General features: G+C 41.7%; 1 pseudogene; it reads right to left on the bottom strand.

Annotated features, from left to right (window-relative positions):
* Positions 1 to 2,510: 2,510 nt before the first annotated feature.
* The window catches only part of LOC115083319, a 37,144-nt pseudogene continuing 24,758 nt past the window's right edge, over positions 2,511 to 14,896 (bottom strand).

The raw sequence follows: 14,896 nt of genomic DNA, 5'->3' as shown, positions 1-14,896 counted from the left end.
GTTTTGAAAATTGGGAATAAAGTCACTCATCAGGCCTAGGCCTAGGTCCTAGGGCAGGTCCCGAGGCCTGGACATTGGTCTAGGCCCAGGCATGATGCTGGGGCCCAATCCAGTTTCAACACTTGGACCTCAGTCCAGAGTCAGGCTGGGGCCCAGGCCTCATAGGTCCTCTTCATCTTCTCTCTTCAGTCTTCTTTTTTCAAATGAAGGCATCCACTGGGGACGTGTGAGAGAAAATTAACTCCAGCACATCCACCTCAGTAGAGAGTGCCATTTTGAGGAACAACAGTCTGCCGTACAGCTGAACAGGTAAATGGTACCCTCTGCTGAGGAGGATATACCAGAGTTGATTTACTCTGGTGTATTCCCAGTGAATGCCTTCATTTGAAGAAATAAGACTAAGAGGACCTATGAGGGCTGAGCTCTGGCAGCCAGGCCTGGCTCTGACAGTGGGCTGAGGCTCAGGCTTTAGAACCCAGTCTCCTGACTGGGCCCAAGCATTGGGTCTGGACCTAGGCCTTAGCCTAGACCTAGACCTCAGTTTCAGGACCAGGCATCTAAGCCTGGGCCTTGCATAGGGCCTAGGATGAGGTCACTGTGACATACCATGGCCCAGGTCTATGGAAAGCTGAGGCTTCAGCCTGGGCCTAGGCCTCATTGGCAGATTCCCCAAGACCGGGTAAGTGGGAACCAGCGAGGATCTTGGCCTTGACCTTTTTTGGGGTAGGTGGGATGGGTGGTGAGAATAAGAGGCCTCAGGAGCCATGGGAGGCCCCATTTCTTTTTTTTTTTTTCCTTTGTTTTTATGTTTTTTTTGTTTTTTTAAACTAAATAATTGAAATAAACATTAAATGAAATGAAATTGTGGGGAAAACCCCACCAAAACAAAATAAAATTTTTAATTCTGTACACCCCTAATACTTATAGGACTGGGATGCCCTTTTAATTTCAGGAGAAGAGATATATTTTCTTTTGCTATCCAGCCTTTTCGAGGAAGCTTAATATGTAGCGCATATCAGCATTATCCTAGTTGCGCTGCTTTTAGTGCAGGTATAGTAACACTATCATGTTTTGAAAATCACTAATTTGATAATCAGGCATTAAAGTTTTCTTTACTGCTAACATTCAAACTGGCAAGTAACTCACATTACTATGTAGCTTTTAACTCTGGTTAGTACATAGATTTACATTTTCACTTGGAAACGTATATTTTACTGTATATTAGAAGATGTAACATAGGTTAATCACTCTTTTTGCAAGAATTATCTCATTTTTTGCACCTGTAAAGAAAAAGGTTACATTAGTTGTGCTGAACTGCAGTTATAAAAACACACCTGTGCTCTCTATTCTTCCAATATGACTCAAACTCATTTTAGCCCTATATTGGGTTCTACAGTTATGCTTGCATTTACAATAACTGCAGCTTTGCTCATTCTTGCATGCAAATCTTTAATAGATAAATATTCTATTTAGGCTATAAATAAATCTTCAGTGGTGTGAATCAACCTTACCTTATCAATTTAAAAACCTTGAACAGGAACTGTTTGATGGTGCAAGTCCCAGTCTTCAGTTTTAATATTTATCTCTGTCAAACTGTCTGCTTGCAATCAGTGTTCCTTTATAAAAGTAAAGACATTTAAAGTGTTAGTCATTAATTATCTTAATTAATGCTATAAAGCATATGAACTCTATAGTGCTCAGAAGCTGGTAAAATAACATTCTAATGCCTCTAGGATATATAGCTGGGTAGAGCAGATTTTCCAGTTTTACCATTTTCACACCAACTCATTTTAAGAAAGGTCTTAAAATTATACTCTAAAGCTAGTATACTGCCATCATTAAGATAGCATTCAGACCTACTCTGTTTCACCATTTTGTCGTTCATAGTGTTGTAGGTTGTAATGCATTTTACAAGAATCAGCAAAAGTGATGTTGTAGTATATGAGCTTTCAAGATGCAAATGTCCCTTTTTCAGATGATGTAGTCCTCCAAGGAAGAGGTGAGGCACATTGACAGGGCAGTATATTGAAAGTGACCATGATGTACCTGTTTTGTGAATAAATGGAGAACTTGGAAGGTCTTGAAAAGTTCATGAACTGCAAAGTCTTTATTTTTTGTTAATTCTTGATTTATTTATTTATTTAGCGCTATTTATAGATCACTTAATAAAAGCAGTTTAGATTAGAAACACTGGAGCCAAAATATCCGGATGTAATTTTTTGTCCTAATAAAGAAGGTCACAAGGAGCCAAAAAAGTGAACAAAGCCCCTATGGCTTGATCTGGGCTAATCACGGAATGGAATTAAAAAAAACAAAAAAACATAAAAAATAGTCTTTATTTTTTAATAATCACCACACTTGAAATCATTATTCATATTTTGCTATTTTAAAAAGAATATCACTTCTGTTGTGGAGTCTCAGGAAAAGTTCCAGAGGGTGGCCATGGGACAGCATTGTGCCAGGTCCCTTCTCTGAGGTCACAGACCCATAGTCTCTCTCTCATAACCATATCAGAAATTCTCCAGCATTTCCATGATCTGCTTCTGCTCATTCTCCCAGAATTCCTAGCTCTCCCAATCCCCAGTGTTCTCTGCATATTCCTTTAGGATGTGGCGGACAATTTCGATGGAGTTATCGCTCATATTCAGAATCTGATGCACTTGTTGGCAAATCTGAAAGATGCTGGACATGCTGCTTTCTGCCATGATATAGTAGGGATGTAAGAAGGAAAAAAAATTGTTTCGATTCGGTTTTCGTTTCACCAGGACCCAAATTCATTGCATTAGTTTCATTAGGGGGGGGGGGGGGGAACCAATTAGTTGATTAGTTTTATTTATTGTCCGTTTTCACATTAAAGTCAATGGGGGAAGTATTTGCAGCCTATTTTTGGCTGCAGAATTGGGGTTTTCTTATCAATTCTGATGAAACTTCTAGAGAGCAATCATCAGAATGAGAAAAGAGCTCCAAGGTACTTAGACTGTGGCAAAGTGATACCAAAGTGGCATGAATAGCCTAAGGTACTGTAAAGGGGCAAAGGAGTACCAGGAGTGGCAAGAGTGCTTTAACAGAGGTGCAAAGCAGCAGCGAGAGTGTCAAAAACACACCACAGCTTCAAAAGAGAGTTGCAGGAACCCTCAAAGGCAGCATGACAGGCAAAGTGGCAAGACAAGTGGCATCAACATCCTACAGCATAATGAAGGGGAAACATAGCAAGCAGAAAAAGTGTCACAAAAAAACTACGTGGCGCCGATAAAGGGACAAAGCAGCAGAAAAACTATCACAAGCACACTGAGGAACCATGATAGTGTCAAGAACACCACAAGGAGTAGAGTGAGACGTCTGGTGTATGGCAGCAAGGCAGAGTGGCAGAAAGTAGATGGGGCAAGACAGACTGGTAGAGCGGAGGTAGTCTGGTACCTGTGGTTTTGATAGGGGCAAGACATGCTGGCCCCAGGGAGAGTTCCCTTTCCTTTGCTCAGGAAAGAGCTCTCTAGAATGGGTTCGCCCCTAGAGTGGGGTGTTTCCGTTGGCATCTAGTGAGCTCTCACTGGTCTTTTAAAATCTGGTGGACGTAGCAGATATACAAATGAGAATTTTCAAGGCAACGGCAGAGGATGTTTCCATGTGAACAGCAATTCAACATGGGTCAGCGGGTGTTAAGAAATAGGCTGGCTACACCTGAGGAGAGTTCCCTTTCCATTGCGCAGGAAAGGGCTCCCTAGAATGGGTTGTTGGCCCCAAGAGTGGAGCACAAGCCTTCAAGCGTGGTGAGTCGATATGGAGGAGGTTTCCATGTGAACAGTGGTTCTACATGGGTCGGCAGGCATTTAGAGATAGGCTGGCTACACCCGGGGAGGATTCCCTTTCCTTTGCAGAGGAAAGGGCTCCCTGAAATGGGTTGGCCCCTAGAGTGGAGCACGAAACTTCAAGCATGGTGAGCCAACGTGGAGGAGGTTTCCATGTGAACAGCGGTTCTGCTTCAACATGGGTCAACAGGTGCTAAGAGATAGGCTGGCTACACCCGGGGAGATTTCCCTTTCCTTTGCACAGGAAAGGTCTCCCTGAAATGGGTTGGCCCCTAGAGTGTGGTGGTTCCGTTGGCATCTAGTGATTACCCAGAAGCTATTAACTGTACTTATGCACTTCAGCTGATAACAAAGGAACTTGAAGAGCTCTCAGAAATAAGAAAACTGCTACTCAAGTCCAAATCTAAAATATCAACCTATGTTGACTTTATAGTTTACACAGTGCCTATGTAAACTATGGAAACACAGAGGATGAACTAGAGTACAACTACCACCAGTTTTCTATAGCACTAGAAACTAGAGATGTGAATCGGAATCGGTTCTGATTCCGGTTCCGATTCACATCATTAATTTTTTTTTGTGCGGCCCGATCACGGTTTTGTTTATCGGCTGCGCCCGAGCCGATAAACAAAAAACCCACCCGATCCTTTAAAATGGATCCCTTAGCTTCCCCCACCCTCCCGAACCCCCCAAAAACTTTCTACAAGTACCTGGTGGTCCAGTGGAAGTCCCAGGAGCGATCTCCCGCTCTTGGGCCGTCGGCTGCCACTAATAAAAATGACACCGATGGCCCTTTGCGCTGACCATGTGACAGGGTATCCATGCCATTGGCTGGCCCGTCACATGGTAGGAGCACTGGATGGCCCGCACCATTTTTAAAGATGGCGCCGGCCGTCCATTACTCCTACCATGTGACAGAGGCCGGCCAATGGCATGGATACCCTGTCACATGGTAAGGGCAAAGGGCCATCGGCGCCATTTTTATTAGTGGCAGCCAACGGCCCAAGAGTGGGAGATCACTCCCGGGACTCCCACTGGACCACCAGGTACTTGTAAAACGTTTTGGGGGTTTGGGAGGGTGGGGGAAGCTAAGGGATCGTTTTAAAGGGTCGGGGTGGGTTTAGGGATTGTTTTAGTGTGCCGTTTTTCCCGCCCTCCCCCAAAACGATAAGAGAAACCCACAAACAATTTCATGGGGTTTTCCTATCGGATTCGGGGAGCCCCCAATTTCTGACAACTTTGAAAATATCATACGATATTTTCAATCGTCAGAAGCACGATTCACATCCCTACTAGAAATATTAATGTTGGCACCTGAGAAACATCTAGGGAAAATGGCCCATATTATGAAGGCCATGAAACTATTGAGCATATGAAATATCCAAGCTCCAAGCTGGACAGACAAGCACAGATTTAGAGGTCAGGCCCTTGTAGGGACATAAGGCCTGGATGGACAGGCACAGCATTAGAGGTCAAGCCCTTGTAGGGACGTAAAGCCTGGATGGACAGGCACAGCATTAGAGGTCAAGCCCTTGTAGGGACCTAAGGCCTGGACGGACATGCACAGCATTAGAGGTCAAACCCTTGTAAATACCCAGAAGCTATTAACTGTACTTATATACTTCAGCTGATAACAAAGGAACACAAAGAGCTCTCAGAAATAAGAAAACCACTACTCAAGTCCTAATCTACAATATCAACCTATGTTGACTTTGTAGCTTACACAGTGCCTCTGTAAACTATGGGAACACAGAGGATGAACTAGAGTGCAACTACCACCAGTTTTCTATAGTACAAGAAACATTAATGTTAGCACCTAAAAAAGATTTAGGGAAAATGGCCCATATTATGAAGGTCATGAAAACTATTGAGCATATGAAATATGCAAGCTCCAAATATCTGAACCAAACTTGTAACTATAAAAGAGGCCTACTGGGGATTTGGTTTCAGAAAGCACTGCTGTCCCAATATATGTGAGTCTGCAAAACTGCCCAGTGCCCACTGATGCCCAGTGAGTGCACTGCCTTCTTGAATTAAAAGAACACAAAGAGACAGCCTGAATTCAATAAAAAAAAATCTGCAATTAAATAAAAAGCATGGCTTGGCACAGCAGAAAAAATGAAGAAATATCTTTTTCAATGGAAAATTCTATCACACTAGCTAGAAATTGAATATATCTCCCACCCACAACACCCAAATCCTGCTTGCAACCTACCCCAGGGGGTAAAATATAAAAATAAGCAGCAAAATGCCACTGCTAGCAACTTGTCTCAGTGGGACAGACAGAGAGACCATCTGAGATCAATAACAAAAAAGTGCAGTCAAAAAAAGCATGGCTAGCTGGCGGCACAGCAGCAAAAGTGAAGAAATAAATATCTTTTTCAATGGAAAATTCTATCAAAGTAGCTAGCAATTGAATACAGATTTCAGACACTCAGACTAGCTCTTAGTAATGCCACCATCCCCGGTCCACCTCCCCTGACCACCCCCGCAAAGAAAGAGCATGGCACGCTGCGTGCTTAAGGTATAAATAGTGCAGTATCATCAGGAATAGAGTCACAGAGCACTGAGTGAGAGCGGTGATTGGCTGCATTAGAAAAATGCTTAGCATTGATAGGTTGCATTCTCTTCTCCTTGCCAACCTGTCTGACCTACTCTATGACAGGGCTGTGAGGTCACTTATGACTCACAGGAAAGGGCTGGTTTTTGCTATGGATACTCCCACATGGCCTTCTCCTATTTCAAACGGCCACTAAGAAATCACTGCGAGTCAAAAGAATGAAACTAATATGATATGTTTTATTCATGGGGGATCACGATGCGTTTCGCGAACCCACAAATACAACAAATAGGGACTTATGCATTGCGGATTGCCCATGCGTTGAAAACGAATGCACATCCCTATATAGAAGATAAGCTGTAACACATGCAGTCCAGCATCTAGACGATGGAGGTAGAATTCATCCTCTATCTCATTATCAATGATCTCATCGCAATACACCATATTATGTTTCTCACCTTCAATGTTCTTGTCAGTCTCCTGCATTTCATCCAGGTATTCAACCTATCAGTTTTCTCACTGTCATTCTCCATAAATTTATTCAGCAGCTGTGTTCTCTGCTGATCCGTCAGGTTCCACAGGAGGGAAGCCAAAATAGAACTGACATGCTTTTCATGCTCCTTTTCAGATATTCCAGTTTTCTTGATCTTCTTGGGAGACTTCATGAAAAGTGAAAAAACTGTCCTTGACCCCAAGATGTCCACAAACTTATGGCAATTGCTTGTACCCTTGGGGTCCATCATGGCATGGTCTTATACTTTAAAAGCACTACTGTTAGACCTTTATTGCACTACTGTTAGACCTTTTATTGCCTGAGCATGAGGTTAATCAGCTGACGAGCGAGGTTATCAAATTTGCGGATGATACAAAATTATTCGGAGTAGTTAAATCACAAGCAGACTGTGATACATTACAGGAGTACCTTACAAGACTGGAAGATTGGGCATCCAAATGGCAGATGAAATTTAATGTGGACAAGTGCAAGTTGTTGCATATAGGGAAAAATAATCCTTGCTGTAGTTACACGTTGTTAGATTCCTTATTAGGAGCTACCACCCAGGAAAAAGATCTAGGCATCATAGTGGATAATACTTTAAAATCGTCGGCTCAGTGTGCTGCAGCAGTCAAAAAAGCAAATAGAATTATTAGGAAGGGAATAGTTAATAGAAAGGAAAATGTCATAATGCGTCTGTATTGCTCCATGGTGAGACCGCACCTTGAATACTGTGTACAATTCTGGTCGCCGCATCTCAAAAAAGATATAGTTGCGATGGAGAAGGTACAGAGAAGGGCAACCAAAATGATAAAGGGGATGGAACAGCTCCCCTATGAGGAAAGGCTGAAGAGGTTAGGGATGTTCAGCTTGGAGAAGAGACGGCTGAGGGGTGATATGATAGAGGCCTTTAAGATCATGAGAGGTCTTGAATGAGTAGATGTTACTCGGTTATTCACACTTTCGAATAGTAGAAGGACTAGGGGGCATTCCATGAAGTTAGCAAGTAGCACATTTAAGACTAATCGGAGAAAATTCTTTTTCACTCAACGCACAATAAAGCTCTGGAATTTGTTGCCAGAGGATGTGGTTAGTGCAATTAATGTAGCTGGGTTCAAAAAAGGTTTAGATAAGTTCTTGGAGGAGAAGTCCATTAATGGCTATTAATCAATTATTCTTAGGGAATAGCCACTGCTATTAATTGCATCAGTAGCATGGGTTCTTCTTAGTGTTTGGGTAATTGCCAGAGTCTTGTGGCCTGGTTTTTGGCCTCTGTTGGAAACAGGATGCTGGGCTTGATGGACCCTTGGTCTGACCCAGCATGGCAATTTCTTATGTTCTTATGTTCTTAACCCCTCCCCCTTCAGGAAGTGTTCTCAGTTGGAGCTTAGCATCAGGCAGGAACAGAGAGAGTCAAAGAGATTGTTCATCAACCCCTGCTCCTCTGCTCTGCTGGGGTTATGACATTTAAAGCAGATAATTGCTGAAGTAGCACATCAATCCCATCCAGCTTCCCTAGGAATTCTCTGGTGATGTCTTTGCTGCACCAGGATGGCCAGAATCTCACTACAGTTTGTTGGCATCAAAGGACATCTTCACCTTCAGCCTCCTGAGCATTCACTGCATGAGACCTTGCTGGACAGCTTCTGTGCACACCTCTGGATGGAACTCAGTCATGTTCTCTATGATAGCAAGTATGCTATGGAATCCATCTGACTCTCTTTAAAGGATTCATTCATTTGTTCCAGGATTTGGACAAAAAGGCCTATTACCTGTCCTAGAACTAGCAAATTTATCAGTGAATCTTTGAAAGATATCACCACCTGTAAAGAATGTAGATTTATCTATCACCAATACAATGACTACAGCTCTACAATGATTTTGCAAGTGCCCTTATACATATTTGCTTCCAAAACAATAAATATACTACAAATGCATCTAGAGAGGATAATTAAGATCATTTCTATGATCAGAACTCCTGTATGGAGGAAAACAATTCAAATCCAACATTGCTGAAGGATTTATGAATTACATTTGCCTGCTGAACTGCAGCAAAGGTGACAGCATCTCCAGCTTACAGCCCTGTTTTTAATTTCAACATGTTATGCATGGCCAGAAACAACAACAGCAATTTCCTTTTCTACAAGCATTATTATTTATAAATCATGTCTGTAACATACAGTAACTGCATTAATTCAAGAAGACGAGCAGATAACAGGAGATAACCTACTTACGTTATCTCTCAAGTTTTATTCCTTCCAAAAACAAAATATAACATAAAATGAAATATTTAAAGCTTTGCCTTTTAGGTCCCAATGTTCATGTTTACATAAATATGTTACTCTTAAATATGTTTCCTATATACTACTCACAATTATGTCATCTTGGATGCCAATATAATAAGCTACCTTTGTTACCTACATGTCACCTCTTGTTACCCATAAATATATTAACTATTACCCTCTCCCTCCCACCCACCCCCCTTTTCCTCACCCTTACCCCTTTTAATTTTAGCTCCCAATTAGCCAGCAGCTAGTTATGTTATATGTTATATCAATTATTACTTGATATTTTAGCCAATACCTTTTTTACACAATGTTAATTACTGATATTCTCATTTACCTTCTATGCCTCTCCTGTTATCTTCACTTTCCGTTATCCAAGTTCCCGTAACCCCCTGTTCATTGTAACTTATCTTCATCTTTATCTTTCTTTGCTAATTGTTAATGTTATAACACCCCTGTTCTATGTGAACCGATATGATATGATATGCTTCATGAATGTCGGTATAGAAAAAGAGTAAAATAAACAAATAAATAAATAACTACTTTATCATATAGAATAGGAATGGACCTGACTTTTAAGTTGATGCAGTCTTGTGCAGGAGATGAGCTTGTATGGTTGTAAAGTGGCAAACCAAACGTGCAGGCCGATATATAAAGTGTGTGAAGCCTGAAACAGCCTTACTGTGTGTTAAACACACTTTAATGCATTGTTAGAATGAACACATTTGTGCATAAATCACCATGGTTTACATTAATGAACTAGTAATGCAAAAACTTAGCTCACATCCAGATTGTATATTTAAAGTTTTGTGTTAGTCTCCAGGGGCTAATGCAAGGCTGTAAATTAGGCTAATTGCCCTTCTCCCCACTGCAGAATCAAGCCCCTCAAGTTGGCTTGAAACTCTCTTTCCTCTTCCACTTTCAAGAATGGGCTCCCTCCTCACTCCACCATCTGCCATAGAAGTTGATAGGGGAAAAAGCATAGCCATTCAAAATGGTATCAGCTGATCTCACATGATCCTGTGCAAATTTCAACATTGTACCTTCACCCTTCTTAAACATCTATTTATTTTATCCCATGCTACATACCCAAACCATTTCTCATACCCATATCCTGAAACAATTTTGAACCATTATCCATTCAGAATAAACATATATCAACATTTGCAAAGGATGCACCGAGATTTTAGCACCTGTCTCAGATCCAGCATTTCAACATTATAAAGTTTTACACTCAATTTACCCCATCAGTTTTAAAGATATTGAGTTATGAGCCTCCAAAATCGAAAATGAGGCAATGGTCAATAACAAACCTCAATAAAACACACTGAGGGGGAATTTAAATTTGAAATTCCTGCTCCTTGTTCACCTCGTATACTTCACACTAGCAAATTATACTGGGTAAAGAAATTCCTGCACTAAATGCCAAAGGATTTTCAAAGAGAAACTCTGGGGGATGGGGGTTTGAAAATCAGCTCGCAAGTCTACAGACTATGTTGGGAAGGGGCAGAAAATATCTCCCCAAGTTAAGAGATATTTTGACTAATGGTTGCACAAAGCACTGCTATTTACATGCAAGCTACAGTTCTAAAGAATTTTCTGGAAGCCATTATTCTTTGCAAATCAACCAGCTGATTATTCCTTTTTATTTTGTAGGATCCTAACGGATCCCTACTGAAGGAATATGGCCTAGTAGTTAGGTCAGGACAGTATGGAGTAGAAGAATGTCACAGCAGCCCCAGCAGAAGTTGTTGTACTGATGTTTTCCTGCATAGACTTTTAGTTTGGCATGTCAGACTTGGAAGGTCCCCATTATCTCTCTTATGTTTCACAGTAATGGCCCCAAGCTTTGGCTAAGGATTCTTAGAAAGTAAAGGGAGTAATTCACAACTCACACAAAGTGGCTGATAAATTAACTCCAGGAGATTTTACAGCAGTTAACTTCTTAAGTGGACTTTTTTTTCAGGGTGGACATTTTATTCATCCTTTCTGCCCACCAAGAGAGGTATGAGAAACAGAAATCATTAAGAGATCCTGGCATCACTTAGTCCAAATTATAGTAACATAGTTACATAGTAATGATGGCAGAAAGAGACAAAAATGATCCATCTAGTCTGCCCAGCAAGCTTCCCAAGATAGTAACTGCCACTCCGTGTAGGTTACCCCATGTTTCTCTTAAGGGTTAAAATCAGTAAGGCTGTAAGCAGGATAATCAAGGGTTAAGATTTAAAAGCAGGGTCCCCCAAACCCAGGCTCCCCTACCACCCAATCCCTGACCCCTACCTCCAACACTCCAACACCCACCCAACCCCTAACCTCCTTTCTATTTCCCACAAGGAACTTACTGTAGTAGAATGCACTATTATTAAACTCAATTTGCAGCCTTCACCAGACCTGTTGCATTGCTGAGTTGTTTCAGTAGATTCTGTGGATAAAGGACATCTGCTCCTTGACTCTCAGCGCCAGGGAGGCCAGCCTGATCACATCCCTGGTGGTGAGATTGGGTTGTCTTGATGGTGTGGCTATTTTGGAATGATGCCGTCCCAGAAAAACTGGAAGTGCACTCACACTTGAAAAAGTACCCGCATATTAATGGTCCAAGTATGAACATAATACCGTGTGTACTGTAAAGAATGCACATAATTAAGGGGGCATGGATATATATATTATAGAACCCACACAGATGGATAGAGATGTGAATCGGAACCGGAATCTGATCGGTTCCGGTTCCGATCCAAATCTTAAAGTTTTTATCGCCCGGCCCGAATGGATTTTTGATTATCGGCTGCGCCCGATCCAATAATCAAAAAACCCTCCCGAACCCCCAAAAAAGGTTTTAAAATTACCTGGTGGTCCAGTGGGGGCGTGGGGAGCGATCTCCCGCTCTCGGGCCATCGGCTGCGTTAATAAAAATGGCACTGATGGCCCTTTGCCCTTACCATGTGACAGGGTATCCATGCCATTGGCTGGCCCCTGTCACATGGTAGGAGCACTGGATGGCCCGCGCCGGCCATGGCCCAGCGCCATGGCCCGCACCATCTTTAAACATGGTGCCAGCCATCCAGTGCTCCTACCATGTGACAGGGGCCGGCCAATGGCATGGATACCCTGTCACATGGTAAGGGCAAAGGGCCATCGGTGCCATTTTTATTAGTGGCAGCTGATGGCCCGAGAGTGGGAGATCACTCCCCGTGCCCCCACTGAACTACCAGGTAATTTTAAAAGGTTTTGGGGTGGTCAGGAGGATGGGGGAGGCTAAGGGGGTCAGTTTAAAGGGTCGGGTGGATTTTTTTTTTATCGGGCTATCGGCGCCATTTTTATTAGTGGCAGCCAAAATGGCGCCGATGGCCTGAGAGCGGGAGATCGTGCTGGGACCCCCCCACTGGACCACCAGGTAACTTAAAACATTTTGGGGGAGTTCGGGAGGGTGGGGGAGGGTAAGGGATTCATTTTAAAGGGTCAGGGTGGGTTTAGGGGTTGTTTTGGTGTGCCGGTTTTCCCCCCCTCCCCCCCCCCCGATTTACGATTTTTCACGATAAATTGGGGGAATTTCTATTGTATCGCGACTAACGATTTTTGACAATTTAAAAAATATCTGACGATTTTTTTAAATCGTCAAAAAATGATTCACATCCGTACAGATGGATCCATGAAGATTCTAAAATACTATATTTATTTATTTATTTATTTATTTATTTATTTATAGATTCTTTTATACCGCGGTACGTATAATTATACATCACCTCAGTTTATCAAATCTTCACAGACTCCTATATGTGTTTATATGGGTCGTCATTGATTTGTTTGAAAGTTATTATCCCTGTGCATACTAAATAGAATTTAGTGCACACTAAATGGAAATTAGAAGCACTAAAAAAAATTAGGGATCCATACTGAGCCACTGTGTGGCTTAGCAAGTTATCTGGATACACCTATCTGGCTATTAGGGTCATTTATCAAAATGCTATAGGGCGTTAAGCACCTTTAATGCATGCCATAGCACTGTAATGTATGGTGTGATGCAAATCAGAAAAAGAGAAAGCTTATTGTTTTGTGAAGTGCTGTTGCATGGCTTTTTGTCAGTAGCATTAAGCTGTGTTAAGGCTTTATCACCTTTTATAATGTGCTCACAAATACCAGTTTTGAGTGAGTGAGAGAGAAGCTATAATGCCTAACACTAGATAGGTATTTATATCTCTATGAGAGGCCCCCCCCCTAGTAACTCGAGGTGAGGTTGAGGTATTAGTGTAGGGGTTAGGGGCCACTTTGACATTCAAAGTGAGACGTACGAACAGAACAGTGCTCTCTTGTGAAGATTTGATGACCTTCGGAGTGAGGAAACTCACTCAAAGATGAGATTTGTGCAAGATTCTCTCAACCTAGCTTGATGGACACTCTATCTGGGTAACATCAAGCTAGGTTGAGAGAACATTGCACAAATCTCATCTTTGAGTGAGTTTCCTCACTCCAAAGGTCATCAAATCTTCACAAGAGAGCACTGTTCTGTTCGTACGTCTCACTTTGAATGTCAAAGTGGCCCCTAACCCCTACACTAATACCTAAACCTCACCTCGAGTCACTAGGTGGACCTCCCATAGAGATATAAATTCCTATCTAGTGTTAGGACATTATAGCTAGGCTGGCTCTCTCTCTCTTTTCTCTCTCTCTCCTTCCCCACCCCCTTAGTGGCCCTGATAGTAAACATGGTCCCCCCAGTGGTTGTATGTAGGAAATACCACAATTTTGGCACTTATCTCAAAGTATAAAAAAGTTATCACAATTTGCAGTAACTTTGTGCTTTGCATAGGTATTAGCACAAATTGTGATAAACTGCCTAATACCATAAAACATGCCCCTTTTTCTATCATACACAATATTTAGTGCATTTTGATAAATCCAGGCCTAACTTAGATGGGATATTCAGCAACGCAGCACTGCCACTGAATATACCCAGCTTTCCTAAAGTAAGCTGAATAAATGTATCCGGCTAACTTTAGGACAGTCCTGTAGCCAGACCAGAGTTAGCCAGATAACTTATCCAGCTAACCCTCCTCCCCATCGATGTGCCCATTCCCTGCCCGTGACTTATCCAGCTAAAAACTTTGTATGTTTTTATGTTTGTTTCATTTTAGTGTGCACTAACATCCAGATATTTAAAAAAAAACTTAGCTAGTTAAATCACTTATCTGGCTAAGCGGTGCTCGCTGACCATAGCCATATATTCAGTGGTGCCACTTAGCCAGATAAATTTGGCTTACATAGCTAAGATTATTTTGAATTTCAGGCTCTTAGTGCACACTAGAAGAATGAAAAAGAAAAAAACCTATAAAATATTTGGCTGGAAATCTCAATTGGAAACTTGATTATTTAAAATCATAGGTTAAGTGGTTTGTTATTCCCATTGTAAATAAAAGTATTTTTATTGGATGATATGCGAGGGATAACTTTTTCCAATAAATACGCTAGATTATGGTGTAGGAAAGTACTTCTGTTGGCAAAAAAAATGTATTTTGCAAAGGTGGTTGACATCAGAAGCACCCACATTGATACAGTTAAAAAATTTAATCCGCCAGACATGTGTGATGGAAAAATAGAATGATCTCTGAAGAAGTGAGACTTTGTGAAGAGTTGGGATGTTTATTTAAACTCTTTTCCTCCAATAGCGAGAAGTTTGATTTTGGATGATATGTTGACATGATTTCATAGCACCACAGAGGAAATATGAGTGGTATGCATGTAACACTATAGTTGT

Source organism: Rhinatrema bivittatum, chromosome 2, assembly GCF_901001135.1.
Source record: "Rhinatrema bivittatum chromosome 2, aRhiBiv1.1, whole genome shotgun sequence".
Classification (NCBI taxonomy): Eukaryota; Metazoa; Chordata; class Amphibia; order Gymnophiona; family Rhinatrematidae; genus Rhinatrema; species Rhinatrema bivittatum.
This window is presented reverse-complemented; position numbering and strand designations above follow the sequence as displayed.